Source organism: Halictus rubicundus, chromosome 12 (assembly GCF_050948215.1).
Source record: "Halictus rubicundus isolate RS-2024b chromosome 12, iyHalRubi1_principal, whole genome shotgun sequence".
Lineage (NCBI taxonomy): Eukaryota > Metazoa > Arthropoda > Insecta > Hymenoptera > Halictidae > Halictus > Halictus rubicundus.
In genome coordinates this window covers 10238520-10261766 of record NC_135160.1, presented here as the reverse complement: position 1 = coordinate 10261766, position 23247 = coordinate 10238520, and the positions used below count along the sequence as shown (strand labels likewise).

At 42.5% G+C, this 23247-nt stretch overlaps 1 protein-coding gene across 3 annotated transcripts in view; it reads left to right on the top strand.

Moving 5' to 3' along the window:
* The window catches only part of LOC143359956 (ras-related protein Rab-37), a 138716-nt gene that overhangs the window by 108099 nt on the left and 7370 nt on the right, over positions 1-23247 (top strand). The window lies entirely within an intron of this gene.

Here is a 23247-nt window from a genome sequence, read left to right as displayed (position 1 = left end):
ATCACGCGAAAAGCACTCAGTTTAAGCATCAGGGTCTCCCGTGTCGGTACAAGTACGAAATAAATACGAGTTTCTGCGAGCCTGTTGGTTGAGGCAGAACAATGTAATTATTGTAGTATCACTATTAGCGTTCCAAGTTTCCAGGTAATGCGATTAACGTCTCGGAGAGTTTGCTCGCAATCCATCAGCGTACGGCTTCCCTTTTCATCCCTGTCCGAGCTGAGATCTGCTCGTCCGAGTCTGTGCAGGGACATCTCGATCTTTCGCGAAAACGTGTTCGCTATAAAGACCCTTGTGCTTCCCTCCTTGTTGACTCACGATTCAAATGCACTTTTCGCGAACGTCTCTCTCCGAAATGATCGTGTTTGCTCCAGAGAATTAATTGCTGAGAAATTAAGAGGACGCGAGAGCTAACTTCTGCGCAAGGTTTGCACAGTTTGAAAATGTTCATATTTGCCTAGTACGCGAGAACGAATGACGAGTCAATGGAAAACGATTTAAGGAAGATACGAAGGCACCGTCTGATGGTCCGTCGCAAAAATGCCCGAACTTCTAAATGACAGGTTGAAAAAATTGCTCTCTCGGGTTCGAAAGGCCTCCAGTCGAGCGGAGAGGAACGGCATGCAAAGCCATCGCGAAACCACCGGGACCCTTCGCGTGCTTTTTTACGATCATGGCAGACCCCTGGTGCTCGGCACATAAATGGCCGCATCATCGGAGCGCAACACTTGTTCAAACGGGACGCGCGTGTAAGGATAATAAAAGCACGTGGTCGGCCGTTATTGTACAACCCAGTTTCAACGACAATTTGTTTAGCCAGCGCCGGCGTGCACGACCTCGGCAGATAAGAAGTTGTCCGATGGACGAACGACTTCTTCTATACCGAATCTGAATACTGAACCGAAGCCCGAATTGAATTTCTGAATTTGAATTTCATCTCTTTCATCTTTTCAAAAAATTCGTTCTGTATACGTTCTGAAGCTGGAAATTCTCACTCTCGCTTGTTATTACATGGAATGAAGAAGAAGGCTAAATTAAAACAGTTCTACCGTTTGCAGTGGTAGAAATTTCATTTTGTAGACGTTCTTCAATTCTTGAATTTCCTTAACTTTTTCTTAACTTTCCTGTTCTCCGCTTGCATTCTTGTGATTCAATTTTCAAACGATAAGAATTGTTCTTGACAGATGGGAACGTATTTCTCTGTACATTGCAGAATTAAAAGGGCGCTAAAAATGTATAGATAACTCATGTAATTTTGGTTATTTTTACTTGGAGAAAATCACACGTATACTTCAAGTATCAATAAATATGTGTGCAAAATATTGATGCAAAAGGTTGCACAGTTTTACTGGAAAAATTTCTAGAAATTCGTGGAAGAACGGGCACGGAAACACTGGAGAATTAAAAGGGCGCTAAAAATGTGTACATAACTCATGTAATTTTGGTTATTTTTACTTGGAGAAAATCACACGTATACTTCAAGTATCAATAAATATGTGTGCAGAAGCTCGATGGAAAAGGTTGCACAGTTTTACTGGAAAAATTTCTAGAAATTCGTGGAAGAACGGGTACGGAAACACTGCAGAATTAAAAGGGCTCGAAAAATGTATACATAACTCATTTAATTTTGGTTATTTTTACTTGAATAAAATTACACATATACTTCAAGTATCGATAAGTATGTTCGCAGAAGCTCGATGGAAAGGGTTGCATAGTTTTTCTGAAAAAATTTCTAGAAGAGTGCACGGAAACCGGGATAGCCGCGTAATTCACAGTTCGGTAGCGGTGGTATCAATCTGAATAATGGCCGGCCGGGCTTGATCCGCGCGAGCCGGTTAATTAACGATTACGCGGGCCTCTCGGCGCGGAGGCATAGAGCAAAGTAGCAGAGGCAAACAGCCAGCAACAGCACGTTCGTCGCCGGCTCGGCGACAGATTGAACGAGCTCTATCGCCGGTCTCTCGTTCGCGTTCGGTGCCATTTCGCCGGTCTGGCGGCGCGGCGAACCGTGAGAAAGGAAGCGGAGTCGTTCCCCGCGAGCGGGCAGAATGGGAAAAACTCGTTAAGAGAGCCCGAGGAGCCGAGGGGCCCGATGTTTAAAACCGATCGATCGGCAACTGTCAATTAAAGGAGAGCCGGCTTCCGCCGAGAAACGTCCCCGGGATCGCGGAAAGTTCACCGATCGAGCGTGAGCCCGCGGGATCTATCAAACCGGGCCCAAAAGCAACAAGGGGCCCCCGACCAGAACGACAATAGGTCGCCGGTTGTGCAACCCGGTCGACCCCACGACGATAACGAACCCACGATTTCACGAAGCAGAGCCTCGTTCCGACGCACACTGGGAACGCTGGTCAACATGAATTTTCACAGAAAGAACGTGCATCGGGCTTATAAATTATCAAAATCTGTGATCGATGCAGGATCCTACATTTTCGAGATACAGTTTTGCAGCTTCGTCTACTCCTTGGTATACCGTGCGACGAGGGAAAGAGAAAATTCGCATGAGAGCGAACGTATTGGCTGAGAGCGCCGAGTCGGCCTCCTGCGAGTGTCCCGCCGAGTAATTGGCTACCTGTTACGTGGGATCGTTATTAAAATATTGCGGTGGAAAGCGGCGTTCGTTCTAGCCGGTGACTTTTTCTGCCAGCCGACTTTTTCCGTCGTATCTCCCTGCAAACAGTTTTAAAAAATTACTTCTGCGGGAGCTGATTTATTGGGTTGATGCGTAAGCGGCTGTCGCATGCGTTTTAACCGCGGTTTTATCTCGAAAATAAAGTCTCGTTTATGCGAGCGTTCTAGATCATTTTAAAATGCTGCTCTTCCTCTCTCGAACGGAACTTGGATCTTTTAATTTGGTCAACAGTTTCGCTTGTTTTAGAAGAAAAATGGTACCGTGTCCAACTGAAAATAATGGACACTTAATTTGAAGATTGCTAGCCAATGTTTCATCTGAGGCATTTCTTTTAATCGTTGTACGTTGGATTTGTGGCACACAACGGCATCTTTGAAAATTCACTATGATTTCGCACACAGTTCTCTGCACGCGAAGTGACTTAATTTGATGTGAAGATTATTTAATTAATTCTATCTCATGCCTGAAAATTTTAAGTAGCAATAAAATATTATGCAGTTGACACATGTTTGTAATGTAACTGACAAGGATAATTGAGAATGCTTCTCAGAAACAATACATTATTCCCTGTACAGCACACCGTTCAATTGGCTACGATCATAAATCACTTGTAAATCAAGTGGGTTCTATAATTCATTTATTATCATAACGAACTGAATAGCGTGCTGTGTGTGCAAGTAATATATCGTTCTTGTGAAATATCCTGATCAATTTACACTGAACGCATGAATCAATTGTAATGAATACCTCATTGTTGCCAATATTGGCAAAACTATCGTTACACGTATTTGTGGGTGACTGTATTAAAATTTGTCGTATAATTTCTTTTTTAAAAAACGTTGGCAAAATATTCTCAAGCTTAAACTTCTTACTTTTTGTAACGTCGAATCCTTAAAACTGAGTCCTTAAGAGGCTCGGGAATCCTTGTCCGTGCACGGTACCAATATTCTGATTGAAAGATCCCGATAAATTCTCGAGCCACCGATCAAAGGCACTTCAATTAACGACTTTATCCGTCCCAATAAATTTTGGGAATCGTTGCCCAGCCATGTTCAACAATATTACTACAATTAAACCGCGTTCTTGAAAACTGCAGCTCGTTAACTCGAACTTGTTGAAGATGAAAATATTGAGTTTGGAATTATTCAAGTCTTTCTTTCGAAGAAATCTGAACAAGTTTCTCGCAATCGACCGATAGACGAAAGTGAGTGGGACTATTTTCAAAGAATAGAAATCTAAAAGAACTTAAGAGCGTCTATATACTATTAGGAACTTATCCAAATAATTAAACGAAGAAAGAAATTTCTGTTCAACTACTGTCCACTGACGAATTAACATTCCTTAGTCCGGTTAATAGAATTCCGTTTGTTGCAGTCAAGGAGACGACATTTTTCATTGTTTCGCGTACTTTGCTGTACCATTATCTTTCGTTGTTTTCTATTACGATCCTCCCTAGCGAATTTCTTCCAGTTCTTTTTCCCCGGTCAGATTTTTTCTTTCACATTGCCAGAGTACGACTCTCTCGGTCCGTTCCCCCCGTTCACTTTCTTCCTCGTTGGCAACAGAACCGAGCAGCACGATTCGCCACGAGCGCACACACTCGTTGCGAGTGTCAGCGTCCAAGTGTGTTGGTGTTCTTCCCCCCTTTTATCGGCGGAGTGTGTAGGCCGTATTACGGGCATCCTGTCGGTTTACGATTATGGTTAAATCGTAAGATCCTGTAGCTCTGGCTTGTCTACCCCCTACGTGTATATTAGGGTCGCGATCGGAAATCGGAGGAAAAAAAGCGGTACGTTAATCCCGTCGGGAATGTTTTCTGCGTTGTTCGGCTGGATCGGTTGCCCTAATCAATAACTCGATGACGAGCTCTCCGCACCTTAACACTCTACCCACTCGGGGACTTATTAACAAGCTAATTACTGTTACTGCATCGAAGAAAAGCTCCAAAAGCTTCTTTCGCAATGCTTATCACGTAACGTAATTAATATTAGACACACACGTTAATCCCGTGGCTTCTTCGCGATTTTTACTATCATTTTTACTATCGATGTACTATAAAATAGAATTACAATCGAATTGATTGTGAGAGCCACGGAATAATCTCGGTGAAATAAGTATTAAATATTAATTCTTAACCTTGCAATTTTCAGCCTTTCTCTTTAAAAGCGCGCAGAAGAAGATACGATTAACAAAACATTCTTTATTATAAACTGAACTTAAACGTTCATTTCTTATTTTACCGACACTCTAGAGGACACTTTGTTCAAAATTGTAGAAACTGCCAGAAAATTTGCCATTAAAAAAGTGTTACAGATGGGGAAGGCTAGTTATGGGGGATTAATTTAGTTTCAACATTTTTTGAGTCCATTTCGAAAGGCCACGCGAGGGTCAAGCAATCAGTGTCTGATCTGCAGGAAATGTTTGCGCGCTGTCAGTCGATCCGCGATTTTGTAAAATTCTCGAAGAAGGTTAGACGTTCGCGTGCTCGGTAATCGCGTCTCGTTGTTACAGGAAAATCCGTTTATCCAGCTGCGAGATACCCTATCGATATTCACGATTACGACGGAATGACGCGCAGGTGTCTAAGCAGGCGTGTTACCTGAAGTTTCGCACCCTCGAGGCTCGCGGGTGCGTTCACACCGCGAACCCGACGATTCTATCGATCTAGATATCCTCGGAGCGCGTGAACATCGACACGCAACCAGCCGAAGCTCTTCACTGTCTTCGATCGCGATAACGAAGTCTCGCTGATGGCCTCAGATAATCCATTTAGCTAAGAAATTCCCTAGAGAAAAAATTCCTCGCGGCCCAGAACACGCTCGTTCTTCTCTGAAAACGTTTCACCGGATCGTGCAGCTTTTACTCGAAAGTTAAAAACAAAATGACAACGTTCAATCGAGCTCCTTGTGCTCCACGAAGTATTGAGAGACTTTGTGTTTATCTTTTAATTTAATTTTTCTGCGCAATTTCTTGCGCATTCTCGAAAATCCTGTACCCTGTTAAGAGATCTGTTTGTTACCCTGCAGGTGAAATGAAACGAATTTTTTCAATATGTATACTAGACTTACAGCTTTATTTTAGAAAATAGTCTGAATGTTGAAAATTCTAATTTGACTGACTAGAATATTGATCCATTTGCACGTGTAGCTGTTCGAGTGGAACAAAATCAGATTTGCAGTCTTTGGAAATCGTAAATTAGAAAGTCCAGTTAATTTTCTAAAGTTCTGGTTAAAATTTCGTTTTTCTTCTTTCGTATTCGTATTAACTTTTCAATTCACATGTTCGCAATCCATATTGATCCATATACGATTCTAGAAACAGTCTAACTCGTTTCTTTTCACCGCTTCATAAATAATTTCATTAACTCATGCTCGCACGACTGGAAACGATTAAATTAATAATTCTAATAACTAGACTGCAGATCTAGCATAGAAATTCATTTCTTTTCTCAATAATCTTGGCGAGTTGAAAATAGTACAACAGCAACTAAGTGTCTTTAAACTCCTGAAATGTTTTCACTATTTTGCATTGGATCTCCTTGTTGTTGTCATAAAATCTACTATTAATGCTACATTATGATCAACGCTGACGATAAAACGATATCGGTGCCGGTTACGAAACGAACGTTTCAATTTTCTAATGAACCCACCTGCTCGCTAGTTACGCTAATCGCGGTAGGACGATAATTACGGACATGTAGATGAAACTATTTACTGTATCCGAGTTTACAACGCTCGAACGTGTTCTGTCGTCTATAGTGCAGCTTTACGACAGGCGAACCGCGACGAGGACGACGACGAGCAGAGAGGGAGGAGACAGAATAATTCGTAGAAATAATGTTCGCCGTTCGTGCGTGTAATGTATTCCATAAATTACCGAGAGCGGTCCGAAGTTTCGATTAGAAATTGCTTCTACCGTGCGCGTGTTTTCGATGTTCCTAGGTTGGTAGAACAACGGTTCGACAAGCCTACTTATGGATCTCCGACTGTTCGCCTCGCGGGCGTATTAGCATAATGTAACGGAATCCCCTGAATATTCATCGGCCACAAGTATACTGGCTGCGGCCGGATTTCGCGACGCGTGACACGCAGATTGCGCGATAGACGCCGGCTTCGGAGGACAATTTCATTCTTCCTGTTGCTTCTCGGAGACGGTATCTGTCCCTTAATAACGTGTCTGTGCCGCGGGGCAATAAACCCTTCAAAGCCCTCAGAACGGAGAATAGTCGAGGACGGTCCGCTGCACCGGTGCAAGCTCCGTTTCAATCTGCGATAGTCGTCCCGTGATTTACAGGTGGTCGCAAACGTCTCCATACTCGCAACAGAGCAACTCTTCTGAAATCAGTTCGAACATCTTGAGATTTATTTTTAAATATTACGATTACTACCTAGAATTAATTTTACAAGAAATTGCATTTGGTGGGAATAGCGAAGGAAACTTTCTAGCTAGATTTTTAGCCTGGAAAAACATTTTCGTAGTAAAAACATTTAAAAAAGAATTAAATTGAGAATTAACAGATACTGAAGCAAGCCTTAACTTTTTCTTAACTTTCCTGTTCTCCGCTTGCATTCTTGTGATTCAATTTTTGAAACGATAAGAATTTTTCTTGACAAATGGGAACGTATTTCTCTGTACACTGCAGAATTAAAAGGGCGCTAAAAATATATACATAACTCGTGTAATTTTGGTTATTTTTACTTGGAGAAAATCACGCGTATACTTGAAGTATCAATAAGTATGTGTGCAAAATCTCGATGCAAAAGGTTGCACAGTTTTTCTGTGAACTGGAAAAACATTTTCGTAGTAAAAACATTTAAAGAAGAATTAAATTGAGAATTAACAGATACTGAAGCAAGCGGTAGGTATTCAAAGTTCCAAGAATATTTAGATTTATTCCAATTAAGCGAACATTAATTATCTGATATTCATATTAATGTTTTCAGCACAGGTAGACGTTAATACAGTACAATAAATTTATGCATCTAATGCAGCCAATATTTAATCATCGTTATTGAGGGAAGCACGGGATAGGTGTCATAGATTTTTAAGTGTTCGTTAAGTCTAAAACAGTGAATAATTTCTGTATAGTTCCCTGTTAGATGTAATTAAATAAAATGAATTTGGAACGTTTTCTCGTCCTCGCAGAATGATAACCTCGTGAAACGAAACTGCGATGATAACCTGGTTAAACATGGCCAAACTATTGTGCGGAGTTTTCGAGGATCGTATGTATGACGGGCACACAGAGTCTCCGCACTCTAATCAGTAAAATTGAAGCTGTTAGTTTGGCGAAACATTCGGAGAATTCGCCGCGAGGACTACGGCTACGGAGAACAGCGAGTGCAGCATCGTCGGATAAAATGCATTGTTTAGCGATCTGCACGAATTAGAATTGAATTGCGCGGGAAGTATGTGGCAAAATGGCGGGCAATCTGCTAATGCAGACACCCCAGCCCAAACGGGGTTCCGCGACGCCGCAGATTATTGAATTACTCCATTACCCGACGGTGTCGTTGACCATGTTTGTTAACAAGATTCCCTGCCAAAAGACCCCCACTTACTGGCAGTACTGAAATACCTATTGGCATGGTTCCATTGTTAATAATTAATTCACTGCGAAGGTTTTGAACCTTTTCCAAATCGCAAACCGTAATAAAATACAAGTTTCGACGAACTTGGACATTACACAGATGCCATACAGATGTCTAGGATAGGAAATAAAATTTTATGAAACTTTGATGATTTCTACTTTTGAAAAATCACACATGTGAACAGAAGGTTCGATACGTTTTCCGAAGAAAATTCCTAAAAATTTGTGAAAAAGACTTCGAAAAGAAGACTGCAACAATCTTTTGGCCGATGAGAAACATAAATATTTTAATATTAAAACATTTACTTTTCACTTAAAAAAAAACACACACGCGTGTACTTCAAATACCGGTAAATATGTGTTCAAAATCCCAGTGAAAAAGGGTCAATAGTTTTTTCGGAGAAAATTGCTAAAAATTTGTGAAGAAGACCTCGGTAACAAGACCGCAACAATCTTTTGTACGATAAAAGACATAAATATTTTAATATTAAAACGTTTATTTTCCACTTTAAAAAAACACACACGTGTACTTCAAATACCGGTAAATATGTGTTCAAAGTCCCAGTGAAAAGGGTTTGATAGCTTTTCCAAAGAAAATTGCTAAAAATTTGGGAGAAGACCTCGAAGACAAGCAACAATTTTTTGGCTGATAGAAAAATGAAAGAGACAGTTTAGAAATCGAATGTCCCAAGCAGACAAGGGACCAGAGTGTTCAAACAACGCGCAAAACACGCGGAGATAATACCTGGAGCCCGATAAGGGACATTCCGCGCGGCTTGTAACGATTTCGCATCGGATCGCGAGCCGGGTCGGTGTGCGAAATCGCGAGAAACGATTGAACGGGGACCGTCAGGAATTTAATTGGCCGGTATCGAGCGTTATCGTCGGAAATATTCACGAACCAGTCGCGCTACTGTTTTCGCTACCGGAGATAATCGTGCTCCGAAGACGATGGAAAGCACGATGAGGTTCGGAAGAGGAACGAGGAGCGGCCGGGGAATTGCAAAAAGCCCGAGAGAACCAGTCCCGGCCGAGAGACCGAGCCCGAGCCGGAGCCCGAGCCCGAGCCCGAGCGGAGAAGTCAGTTAATGCTCGTATTAGTAATGATTTACTGCGATAATTATGGCGATCGAATGGCCTGCGAACTGGATACTTAATAATTCTCATTGCTGCAATACAAACGGGGGCTCCGAACTGATAGCTGGCGATGGTCTCCCTCGTGGTAAGGAGATTCGCAGATAGTTGACAGAATTGCACAGTGAATAAACATATTTAACACATTAACTGCCGAACAATCACCTCAAAAGAATTCTACAATGTCCATATAATTGAATGGTTGTAATAAAATCTATACAGTTAAAGTTTATCGCAAGGATTGCGTCTTGAACTCTCTTACGATCGTGCGAGCCTCAATAAAGTCCCATAATTTTTATGTCGCCAACATAAAAATATAATTCACTAAAAAATGTTACTGAAACGAAATAACTTAACATTAGGTTTAAGGGGCGCTAAATATGCCTATTACTTAATAAAAATAACGAAAATGTATCTATCCAAATTTTTAGCCATTTCTTTTACAATATATACCCAGATAAATAAATTTGTTGAATAACGACGATTGTGAATTAAATATACTAGAACCCGTCATGTTGACGGGTCCCGTAAACGTAGTGTTAATGAACGAATCTTGCTCATATTTTAGTTATTTCGAGATTGTTCGTAGACGACGACTCAAAATTAAGTTCTGTGGTTGTACAAAGAATCAGGTCGCAGTATCCATTTAACTGTACCTGTTTGATGAGTTCAATAACAGCGCAAACGATATTTAATTCCCACGAATAAACAGCATCGGAGATAAATAAAGAAAAGAGAACAAAGAATGCAGGAGAAGTTTACGATCAGATACAGTTGATACAAATCGAAGCTTTAGGTCGAACCAATGGCGTCATTATATTAAATGAGAACTTGGAGAGCGTTTCGATGGAGAGGCAAAAAAGAGATAATTTTTCGTGGCTCGAGCATGGTAGTAATTATCCGGAGCTCCCTTTGACGCAAGAATTTGCCAATTTTTGTGTAGTTTCCGCGTGGCTGAAATGTTTTGGGGAAAATGAAAAATATTACGAAATCCTTCAAAATGTCGGTCATTTTTTGTTTTTAAATAGACCAAATGGAAATTGTAGCTAGAGATTCGTCGTTGTTAATAATTGATTAATGTCGAGTAATCCTACAAAGTAATCGGCTGCGAACGTAGACTAGCAAATAATCGAATCAATGGAGAACAATTAGAAATTCGATTAATATACAATAATTAGGTAATTATCGAAATATCTATGATACGGCTGAAGCTTAACGCTTGCAAAGCCATAAAATTTTAGTGTTAACGAGGAATCTGTAATTATTTACTGGCTCCCTGAAATTCGGGAGGGATTGTTTCCAATATTTATCGAACACTACAATCGAGGAAAACAAATGTCACTCTTTTATCGTATCAAAATGTTTACGTATCGAAAAACGTCGACGGTAAATTTTCCCAGGCAAAAAACCGTTCCTCTCGAAATGCCTACAGTTTTCATAGGTATTTTGTTATTACAACTTTGCTTTGTTGATCGCTTCAATATTTCACGTAGAATATTGAAATTCGACGGTTCGCCAGCCGTGCTACAAGCCCGCGCGTATGTAGATCATTTTGTCCGTACAGAACAAAAAAGCTTTCTTCAATGTTTGTTCAAGTAAATGACACCAAAAATATGAGAGCGGGAAATTGAATTGAGCATGCCGTGCAGATTCTGGATTGATAAAAATTTTATTTCTTCAATTCAGCTCAACCGGTCCGGTAATTTTCTAATATTTTGGAACAAACCGAACAAAAAAAGAAGGATTCTACAACTAGGATTCACATGTACAGTGACTCAACAAATATACGCTCCGATATTCGACAAATTATCGACATTTAAACCATTATCACTTCTTAAAAAACTATCGTACAACGATAAACCCGGGCTCATTTTAAAGCTTGAAGACGCCTTTTAAAATGAGCATGGGCGGAATACTTAAAAAATGTTTCACAGGAAGTTACGAGGGTTCAAAGGTCGACAATTTTTCGGTTACAATTCGGAGTTGCTTTGATTTTTGGGGTGTGCTTTTGAGAGCCATTGTAAGCGCTCGAAATGGACGCGGCGCTGTCGACGGAAGCTGGAACTTTTCGAGCCAATATTTCCGTCACGTTGGCGCGAGACAATTGAGAATTTGTCGGACAGGATCGCGCCAACCAGCCTATATATGCTTTATCGCGTGAAATGGTACCCGCGCTCGGCGTCGACCCGCCCCTACCATATTCATCCCCCCGTGTTCCCGATTAATATTCGCGTCGCAACCCTCGTGTTTTTTCCGTCACCCCCCGCGGCACGCTGTTTTCCCTTGCTCTGATTTCGATTCGTTTCAATTACCCGGGATAGCTCCCGCGTTCCTCGTCGTCCGACGCTAATGGCAAGATCGGCGCCATTTATCTGCTATTTCATGGAACTCCGGTGGAAAAATTAATTGGCTTCTTGCATGCTCGGGGAGCGAACGGAACGCGTCCAGATCGGGAGAGAATTTGTTGGCGGAACACTTCGGCAAATTGAATTCACCCTTGACTCATTCGGTGGACGGGTCAGAGCACGTTTTCAAATCTCTTAATTCGATTATGACTTCGTCTAATGATCGCTTAACTTGTTCCTACTTTAGTGGGAAAGTAGAAGTTGTATAAGACTGCTAACGGCTAATGCTATTAACGAACTGCAGACGTTTGTGTGAATTTCTGTTGATTTACTTGTCAACGCTGGAATTAAATTGTCCTTTTGACGCCAAGTTTCAAAGGCTTCTAAGGTTGCCATTTTCCACCTGAGCAAATCTTTGCTATACACATTTCTATTATTGTATTACAAAAATATAAATAGCGAAATTACGTTCTTGTTTCTTGTTTTGTTGTAATGCTAACAAGACGCGGTGGTTGAAGAACGACGCTTACAGTAGTACCCAAAATGGCGACGGCGATTCAGTGAACCTCAAAGTTTCGATATACATTTTCTCAAATTGATAAAATTGAGAGACTGTTCTTGAATAAAAAATAAACTCATGTTCACAGTTTATCTGAATTGAGAAAGTCAATATTTATTTCACACGAGAGTTTATATCCGGAGAATAAATTTCTCGGAGACCGTGCCATTTTCGCTTACCGATATCTATGAACACGCGCGAACAAAACAGGCAATAAAACACGCCAAAGGAAATAGAAAAATATTTTCAAAGCTCCGGTTTCGTGTTTCCTGCAGAACCCAGTCTTTTACGAGTCCGCAGAAACTGTATTGTATCCAGGATTAAATAACCGAACTCCGCAAGAAGGAAATAACGTCGCGAAGGTTCCGAATGAAAAGGTCTTCGAGCAGAGATTGCAAAGTGTCGCGAGCAATAAAAATTTCGGAGCAGAAGTCGACGAAACGAGGAAGTTCCAAATGAAATTTATTTGTTCGCGATATCGTTTTTTCCACGGGGTACATACATACAACTTCCGTCTAACTAACGTAATCACAAAGGATATCAAAGGGTTCCGAACGACAAATGGCACGCCGAAGAGCAACGGAGAACCAGCAGCACGCGATTCCAGGCACTCGCAGTTGAAATTTAATCAAGCACTGGTTCCCGATACCGACACGCGATAAAAAGAAAGAAAGCGTCGCGGAAAAATGAAGCTGCGGGGAGGGAACGGCGGCAGCTTTCTTTGATCAATTCCGCGGCCCTTTAGCTCAACGGAATTGCGGAGCTTCGGTGGAAATGAAGGAATCGCGTCGATGTACGTTTCCCAGTGAACGAGTTCTACGGACGAGCAGCAACCGTGGAACGCATCAGCTTCGTTTCCGACGAACAATTGAATTTTTTCCATTGGTAAATGGTTCAAGGTATTCATTTTAATCATAGTACGCGTAACATGTGCGCGGATTTCCTCTATTTTTGTACGCCGTGTGCAATCACTGCGCGCGTGCGAATTTTCTAGCGTGCACTGTGCTGCAAAAGATTCGTTTTTTTAATACAATGCTCAGTTCCGAGTTATTATTTTTAGTTGGCTGTATTATTACAGGACTGTGTATTTTTCTGCAAAACAAAAATGGGTAGGAACTACATTATACATTTATTTCCTTTTTTAATTATTTAAATTCTGTAAATATTTTCATGTTTTGCATTTGATCTAATTTTTGTCCTAAATGCATAAAATCTGCAGACTGGTTATTATATTACTAAAATATTTTTATTATTGCTGAAATTTGTTCATAATCATTGTTATTTTATCGCATTAAGATTGTTGGTCCCGCGCGTCTAATTTAATTTTTACTAAAAATAATTAGACCCCTATTGCATTTGCAAACATCCATCAGTGAGCAAACTATGTATACTGAATAAGCTTGGCTTCATAAATAGCTGGCAGTGCCATCTAATAGCGCTAAAAGTAACTAAACATAGTAGTCTACTGTACGCGCATACTGTAAATTGTATTTCCATTACACAGATGATCAAATATTAAAGACGTTACAGATCGTGCTACGTATAGTGCAATCTATATTACTGTGTTACGTGCATTAAATATACCCGATAAGAAACATAGTCAATGCCAAAGTTTCATTGGCTGAGTTGGTAGAGGAATGGAATGCTAATCCGAACGTCACCGGTTCGAAACCCGAAGTTGGGACTGGAAATTTTTCACTGACAGAAAATTGCAGGATAGTCGTTTTCGTTACTAGTCAGTGAAGAAAATGGTTCACACAGTGATGATACCTAAAGTTTACCCGGAGGATCTGTTCGATTGAACCTCACATGCTGGGGATCTCGTCAGACTGATGAACTGGAAAGTTGTCATAGTTACTCTGAGTGTTTGAACCATCTTCTTTTTTATAATGTATCGTCGAGTCTTTTTAACGTATATTTACAATAAGAGCAATGTTTAAAAAATTATATTGTCATTATAAACTAGAACTGAAGTGACGCTAATGTACCATTCAATATCAGAAATCAGAAATGAACTCGGAAATTATTCCACTACTTTGAAGCTACAAATAATGATTTCCCCCCATTTCTAAAAATTTGTTAACAAGAAGAAATGCTTTAAATTTATAACTAACGTGGTCCCCAAAAATCTTCTAAATCAGTAAACGCCGACTAAAATTGAATCGCTACGGCCAGCGAAAACAAAAATTGTTTCCCACAAGTAGATCAAACGCCCTTAAAAAAGTCTTTGGCGCGTTGCCTAACTTTTTCGTGAAAAAATTGTTTCCCACAAGGAGCGATTAAACGCTCTTAAAAAAGTAATCGACAACGCGATTCTTTTACGGAGCGAAAAAGCGTGACGCCAATTTTTACTTCCTTATGTGAAGAAAGAATTGTAACGCTAATAACAGAGCTCTATTCTTGTTCGGTCTCCTTTTTTTTCTTAAGAGAAGGAGAGAGTCCCATTAGCCTCGCCATCATTCAGAGGTGTTCCGCGATCCTCCTGAAGCCTTTTTCCGTAATAACCGTGACCCGTTTGGACGACGAAAGTGTGTCTGGTTCTATTAGCCTTGTTAGTACCGCGGCATGATAGTCGATTGATATTTCGTTGGCTGCGAGCACGGAACACGGAGTCAAAGGAATAACGAGGGGGAGGTTTCTTTGTTATAACGAGGTTACCACTTCACCTTGTTCCGCCAACCTTCACTCCCGAACGTCTTCTTTCGGCTCTCCGCCATTATTGCAGCGGGACCAGTCCCTCTGACCCTTATACATATAGGGCACGCGATGGCAAATTCAAACGCGGTGTGAGCAAAACTCTCGTCTCTTGAACAATAAAGTATAACACGCTCACTAAAATTATCCTTGGTAAAGAAAGCTGTCCGGATTCTGAACATGGGTGCAAAGGGTTAGCCAATGAAGTATAATACTTCTAAAAAAAATGTAATTCTCAAGAATGATCATTAATTCATTCGGCGATTGTACACTGCCATTTTTTCAGTGGTTCTTTATTACCTCATTTATATCCGCAACCATAAATTACGCGGTAATACGCGGAGAAACGCAGGAAGAAAAACGCATCGGGGTGTATACAGGGTGTCCCAAAAATGCATGTCCTTGAATAGGGTGATTCCCGAGGTCATTCGAAGTAATTTTTTCCTTTGGGAAAATGTTCTCCGCGGCTTCGTTCAGGAGTTATTAGCGAAAAACACGGACCAATCAGAGCACGGCTATAGCTTCCGGAATGCGACTCGGCGACAGGTCGCATTGGCATTGGCCGAGCCGGCATCCATCCGCTCTAGCCGCGCTGTGATTGGCCTGCGTTTTTCGTTAATAACTCCTTAACAAAGCTGCGGAGAACATTTTCGCAAAGGAAAAAGTTACTGCTATCAACCTTAGGAATCGCCTTTGTCAAAGAACTACAACATTTTTGGGACACCCAGTCTGATTGCCTTAAAGCCGTTTGTAATTCTTCGTACCCTTTAATATCCCGGGTAATTTAATCAATTTTATAGTTCGCGTTCTTGCCGTGCTTGTCAAACGGCTTTCGGTTTACGGGAGCGGGAAAATTGCCGGGCGCAAAAGTGTTAATTATATCCTAAGGTTCGCACTGCGAGTGCAATTGACAGCGGTTTCGCGTTAATCGCGCGACACGAGTTGCGTCAGATCGTGTCCATCCGATTTTAATTATGCCTACGCAGGTGTTCGCTAATCATTTCTGTGTAGAGCGAACGAGTCGAACGGGAAACACGTGCTCGCGCGATTTTTCCACGTCCCGTTTTAACGACGCTATCATTACCGTTTTGATCGATCCGTTGCCGTCTCTCCTGGGCAAAATGCGAAATGACGTCTTCATGCGTCAAAGGGAACCCTGTTCGACGCCGACGTCCATTCGGTTACACGGGGCACACCTGTGCGAATACCTGCGCGCCCGACGCAACGGTACGCGAGATTAATTATTGATCGTCTCTCGAGCCCGATCAATCATTAATTCGGGTGCGCGTTATTAATTGCACTACAGCTGCGTTCCGCGCAACCGACGTACTGTCACGGTCGCGCGATGCAAAAAGCTTGTTGCCCGCCGATTGACTCGAGCATTGCAATCTCATGGTCGCATAATCGCGGCAACAAATCCGCAAATCGGTTTATCGAAATTCCAATGCGGCTTGCGGATTGCTGGGCTCACCAACGAGCAACCATTATCGAAAAGATTATGGTTTTACCGACCTCGTTGGGCCCCTTTTCAAAATTGTTTACTCGGCGGTTTCTCTCGACTATCGCCATTATCAAGGTTGTATGCCTTGTATGAAAATGTAGTTTTACTTTTAATAATTCTGATAAGCTTAGAACAGTGCTCTTAAAGTTTTCTCATAAATGCATAAAATCCGCAGTCGACCTACTAGAAACAAGATTCGTGTCTTTTGCAATGATTAATTAGCTTTTTAATAACCGTGTTGGCTGTATCTAAAACAAGCTCGATAATTCTCATTTAAACATTAGGTGTACAGATTAATTCGTGGCTCTCATAGCTATGGTGCTCATTTTGTAGAAAATACTAATACGAATACCAATTTGAAAATAAGTTGTTGCAACATATTCATTCTAAAGATTCGTTCAATTACGAATAAAATCGATGTCGCTTTTGTTGATCTTGGATTTTAAAAAGACTATTAGGACATTTCCGGTGAGCGAAGTGTCAATTTATACTTTCCAGTGAAGAGATTTCTGGACCATTTTAGTTTCCGACGTTGATGGTTAAATATTAGATAAGATCACTGGAAAATTAGATTTTTCGAGAATACAGTGTGCTATCCGGTTACACAAAGGCATGCTCAAAGTAATTTTATGCCCGAGCAAAAAACAATTCCCAACACGAGGTACGCGGAGTTTATGCAACCCATGAAAAAAGACGTGAGGCACGTTTATGTACGTTCCCAAGTTTTATGCTTTAAGCGTAAAGGGATTTGCTTTCAGAAATATCATACCCTACGGAATTACTGGACTCGTTTCATGAAAACATTACTGTGTTTATACAATTACGGTCGGTTTTAAAAAAGATGAACCTCGGAACATACCTCTCGCAATGGTTACCTCCGAAATTCAGTACGTTTTCTGAACAAATGTTAGCATGGTCGCAAAGTGGTTATAACTGGACTGCTGATTTAATGTATGTACGACAGAGATAGGCAAATCGAATGCAAAACGATTAAAGAATATTGTGGTATTTTCAACTGAACAAATTCTATAGAATGCAAAGTTGTAAAACACGAACAAAAATTGACTGAATACTGAACGAATTCGAGAAATCGAAGACATGCTTTCAGTCCTCGTAAAAATGGCTGCCACGTGCTTCCAGTTAAAGATATTCAGCTGAATTTCTCAGGAAATTCTATTCGAACATTGCATAATAATATGTGCGTACTGATTTGATTAAAAAATCACAATTTTACGTGTAAAGAAATTCTTGAATTTCCCTTGTTTCCCAATCGTTCGAAGTAACCCCTAAAACAAGTTTTATTGTAATTACGCGCGTTAACGATGGACTTGCGGGCGGGGGGATGGGCCGAGTGGTTATACATTAAATTCTACGCTACTAATACTTGAAAGAAGGCTCATTGCAAGCACGCTACGTCCGGTAATTGCCTGCGAAACCATCATAAAGCAAAGGGGTGGCAAAGGATCGGTGGCGCGCACAGTGCGCGCGTATTCGCCGCGGAAATGAGAAACGGACAGCGGGGGAATGGAACTGTTTCGGCGGCTGAAAGGTAGTAGCTGAAACGACGCCGGTGACACGGAAAAAGGGGAGTCTCGTCCGAAGTGGTAGTCGGCACGAAAAAGGAGAAGAGAGAAGAAAGAAAAAGAAAGAAAAAAAGAAAAGGAGATCGCTGGCGTGTGACGCGATGACGCAACTTCGGGGACGGGCAACCCGCGTGTCCCGTGAGAAGATAATGCCAGTGTCCGAGTGCAAAGCCAAGGGCGGTTGCACAATGCAAGAAGATTAACCGTGTTTCGAACGAAACGAGAATTACGTGAGGCACGGTTACCGGGAGCGTTATTCCATTAAAGCCCGGTCGTCTCGTCCCCCCCCCCCCCCCTCGTATGCGGCCGCAAAAAAGGACGCTGTCCTCCATTGCGAAAGAATTGATGGGTTTCCGAGCACGGCTATCGTCGGCTACTTGTTACACGGTGACTTTGAGACTTAATTGACTGCCCGGCAAAAAGAACCGGGGAAAACGGCGTTAGGAAATCGGCCGATCTCGCCGCGATCCGGTAACTTATTGCTAGATGCCTCCGATAAATATCCTTGTAAAACCCTGCTCGAGTTTCACAATCAACCTAACGATCAGCGGTTTATTGATTGGCCTGTACCTCGGGGTACGTTAGTCTTGAACGCATCCACGGGCCGCGAAAATGTTAGGACACCGGGAAAGTAAAAAATTTTCCGAAAGTAGTGCACAGAAATTTTGTGAAGGGTTCATTCGCTAATTGCATTATCCATTATCAAAGAGTGCGGACGCATATTTAAGAAAATAACATAGGGAACTTGAGAGTACGTCAGAACCGTAAATGAAACACGTGACATCTTGATCGAGATCCTTCAAGTTTGCCTATAAAAACGTAAACCCGTTTGCACGTCCGCAGTAATAAATCTACACGTTTAATTCGTACTTGCTCATTACTAGAAACCAGTTACGATTTAACTGAATTGTACCTTTTTGAAGAATTCTTAAGTTGTAGGAAAGTATTTCTTTATTCGAAAAGTTTGATTCGACTCTCCCAGCCTCGTTCCAGCGTTCTTGCGAGAAGAATCGAGTGTCAAGATTGCCACCGCAAAATGGAAGAATTCGCGCACGGGAAGTGCCGGCGAGCAGTGAGCGTTATCGAAAATTCGCAGCCGCCCTAAATGTCTTAACGCTTACTGTGATTTCGAGCTGCGGGGCTTACAGCTGCACTTGAGGTACTTCAGGGTTTCGTTTGAACCTCCAGACGTTGGCGAAAGCCGTGAGCTTTTTAATCCCTTGACGTATAATGTCAAGTAAGACACGCCGCGGACACTTAATTAACATGGATATTCCGCGGAATAATGACATTCTGCGTTTACGGGCGGTTAAGCTGTCGCGTTGAACGTTCGCTTGCAAGAAATTGGAAGTTTCTTAAAGATGGAGTGAAACTTTTACAGGTGTAATCGTCGCGTTCTCGAGATGTTTTGTAAAAATGATCAATATACTCGTTTCGACTCCTCGGTATTCGTAATGCCAGCATACGGAACGAGGCATTAGGGGATTTCCCACGCGACGCTACGCAGCTGCTTCCTCCGGCTTCCCGAAGAAAGGCTCGTCGAAGGGCGCCACCAGTCGGGTCGAGTGCGCCGGCAACAGGGCCTGCTGCGTCTGGAGCCCGAGGGCTTTTTTGACGCCAGGTACCGGCGTGGGTGGGCCCAAAGCGGTAGGCTGGACCGGCCGGCCTCGTATCTGCATCACGGTTCAGTTTTTACAGCCAAATCCGCCCGGGAATCTCCTCGGGGCTCTAACAGGCCGAGCCGGCTCCTCTCGACTCACCTCCGAACTAGTCCTCTAAAAATTCCGATCCTTCGACTGCGAATTCTGCCGGAGTGTTCTACCGAATTCTATCCGATCATTCTTTTTATTACACGATCCTGTCCCACTCTTTAATTGAAGCCATTAACTCGGAATCTTTCTAATCGCTTCTGCCATCTTGGAGACACTTTATGCGATCCTTCCTGTCAAATCGACGCATTCGCGCCGGGTCCTTTCTTGACTCTTATATTATAAAATTTCAAATTCTTTCAAACATTTAATCCAATTCTATTGGGATATGGGTATATATAATAAAATCACTCTTTATCTGTATACGAAATAGAATTTATATTTCAATAGATTCTCTAAAGGCGCGTTGTCAGACACGTCTTTACGGGTTGAGTGGAACGTCGCGAATGAAACAAGAAATCGAAAACAGAGGAGCAACAGTCCAATATGAACAACTGAGGATCGAGGGTCCCATGCCGGGGGCAACATACAATGTATATTAACTGCAGATACAATGTATATCAAAAGCCGATTCAAGCGATCCTTCCTTCGAAAGAAACAACAGATTAATTTTGTTCTATTTATGAGATAAATTCCAACAAATTCTAAAGCATTTACGAACACAGAAAATGATCCACTAGACATTTGAATCGCGTAAACAATTTTTCGATTTTCCTTCAGGAAAGGATATCCGAGGATTCGATTGTCCATTACGAACTACCTGAGCCTAACTTTCCGGTTATATCCGATTGGAGCTAATTAATAATCCGCATCCTCGGAATCCCTGAAACCTCGTGTCACATTCGTCTTCGTTCCCCAGAATGCATCGTAAATTTGCTGTTCATACGTTCCCGGTAGCGAACCGTCGCGTCGCAACAGAATTGTTCGGACAGTCCTAGGCGAGCGTAACTCATTCAAGCACGGACGAAGCGGCTGCAATTGTTCTGTTTGTGCAATTAGACCGCGGCCGCGGCGTTGCTTCCTTGGCGAACGCTACTTTTCAGGAATTGAAATTCGTTATTTACGTCGGTTGATTACGTTCGCTCAACAGTCGTTCCACGGTTAGCTACCAATCCCCGTGCCGCTTTTATCCCCGTGGAAAATTGAATATCCCTTTGTCCCGCCGTCCGGGGGAAATGTTTACGCGACCGGGTCTTAATTTACGGTCCCGCGAAATGTGTGTACATGTACGTACGCGTATGCACATAATATAATCTCTTGCGGTGTGCTATTCGAGAAGTGAACACGCGCGCCGGCCACGACGACGTGGTTTTCGAGCGGTGTACAAGACAACTCGTTAGCATGCACGGCCAGCCTTGACGTAGCAATTGCGTCATGACAAGTTAGTAATTGCTTGGCTTTAATTTGCCCGGACGGAAATGTCGATTTTTGCGATCGGCTAACGAACACGCCTTTCGCGGTCGCCACGCTTCCCAGCGTCATCCATTCGCTTAACGAGCGGTCGTCTCATTAAACGAGAGTTATTTTATCACTTTGGCACCGGTGTTGGCCACCTTCCCGCCGAAATGTCAACTGAATCAAATTACGTTCGCTTTCGCATTGTAGCCCGGCCCGGCCCGAACGCAGGCAAATTCATCGAGACGATCGAATACCGATATCCGTCGAGATTCGAGGAGAATTAAATCGTTTACTGTTGGATCAGTATACTTTAATATTGAGATGTTCCTTGGAAAATTTAACTTGTAGGTAATCCAAACGTTAACGAATCAATCGAACACGAGCCACGGAACGTTTGCACGACTAGACACCGCGAAAAATCCGGAATCCACCGGGAAGGTACGTGAGCGGCAATAACGAGAGACAGGGACTTGCAGAAGGGAGGAAGTATAGTGAAAGACACTCCCGGCGACATATTTATCCGTTGTTCCGGCGTTTCCGTTCGCTTTTCAGGCCACCGCACAGTGGTCCAAAATCGTAAGAACCCGCAGCGTTCTACTTACAAACATGTAAATTTTTGGGTTTTCCGGGTTCACGTGCCTTAATATTTGCGTTGTGGAATCGCGGAATCAGTATTTAAGAATCTGTAGCCATGTCGTACATTGTGAAGGAAGTTGAAAATTTGAATCCAGTTCGGGTTTTTACGATTTTGGACCACTGCGACCGTTTCCCTCCAGATAAAATCTGCGCTCGCGTAAAGCGTTTTACCGGGCGGAACAGAACTCGGCCCTGGAAGAATCGAGTTTCCGGCTCGGTGGCCGCGTCGCCGGCGCGGATAAAACATCTCCGACCGTATGGAACTCGGCCGGGGTTTCCGCGGAACGAGGAAAAGTCGCGTTTCCGGGCCCTGGACCGAAATTTCGGTCCGCTTCCTCCGAAACGCGTTCCTCCGTTCCTCGCGATCGACGTTCATCGGAGCGGCGCGCGCGCACCGTTTCCGAATCGCTCGCGCGCTGAAGATCGCTTCCTGTTGTCGGACGCGATTCAATTTGACCTCAAGCAAGACCTCTGGACAAAATCAAGCGAATCCCCGGTCGCAGTACCGACTTTTCCCAGCTCTTTCCTGTCGGCGAATTCGATTTTCCGGCGACACTTCGCCAGGAAAATACGATTGGGAAAATCGATGTTTTCTTGAAAATAAGTTTAAAAAATGAAATGCTTTCGTTGCTCGTTGCGTATTAAATTTGGAATTCAAGAATAAGAAAGTGTACAGTAAACCGGCAATTCAAGTAACTCATTTTAACTGCATACACCTATAAACATTAAAACAACGTATATATATTATTCCTCAAAATTCAATCATGTCAAAGCGCTTCGACATATGCTCCTATCAAAGATTCTGTCTCCTCCTTAGGATCTATCGATCGGTCGCGCGACACTTCATGCGCCGCTGCATTCTACACCGTTGTAGCTAATTAGTCTAATTATTGATTATGCCCCGTTGTCGGGGGCACTGTTCCGAAAACAATGGCGGATCTCGCGGTACACAGATCTGCTTAGATAAACAGTCGCAGCGATCGCCGAACCGTGTGTCGCTAGTAATAATGGGCCGGGAATTGATGGGAACGAGCCGTGTTTCGTGGATTAATTAAAACGTGCTCAATGTTTATGCAACCGTGCATGACGCATAGGTGCTGGCCCGTTGCGCAATCGGCAATGCAACAAGCCAAGTGATTATGACGCTTCGAAGTCGCATCGGTGTGTTGCCTTTATTAATTTATCCGTTGTGCCAATGAAATTGGACTGCATTAATTACTGCCAGTGGAGATTAATGATCCTCAAGTGCGACTTAGGAATTATCGATCACCCGACATCTCTATACCTAACGCGGCCTTAACATTCAACGATGATGACGGCGCAAGCTCTTCCATTTCGAAACTCCATTTTGACGCTCGGGGTTGATCTGTTCTTCGTGATTCATGCTTCTGGGTACACCAAGCTACAAAATTGGGTATTTTTGGAAGTTTGTATAGTCGAGGCTACTGTAACACGATTAATATTTG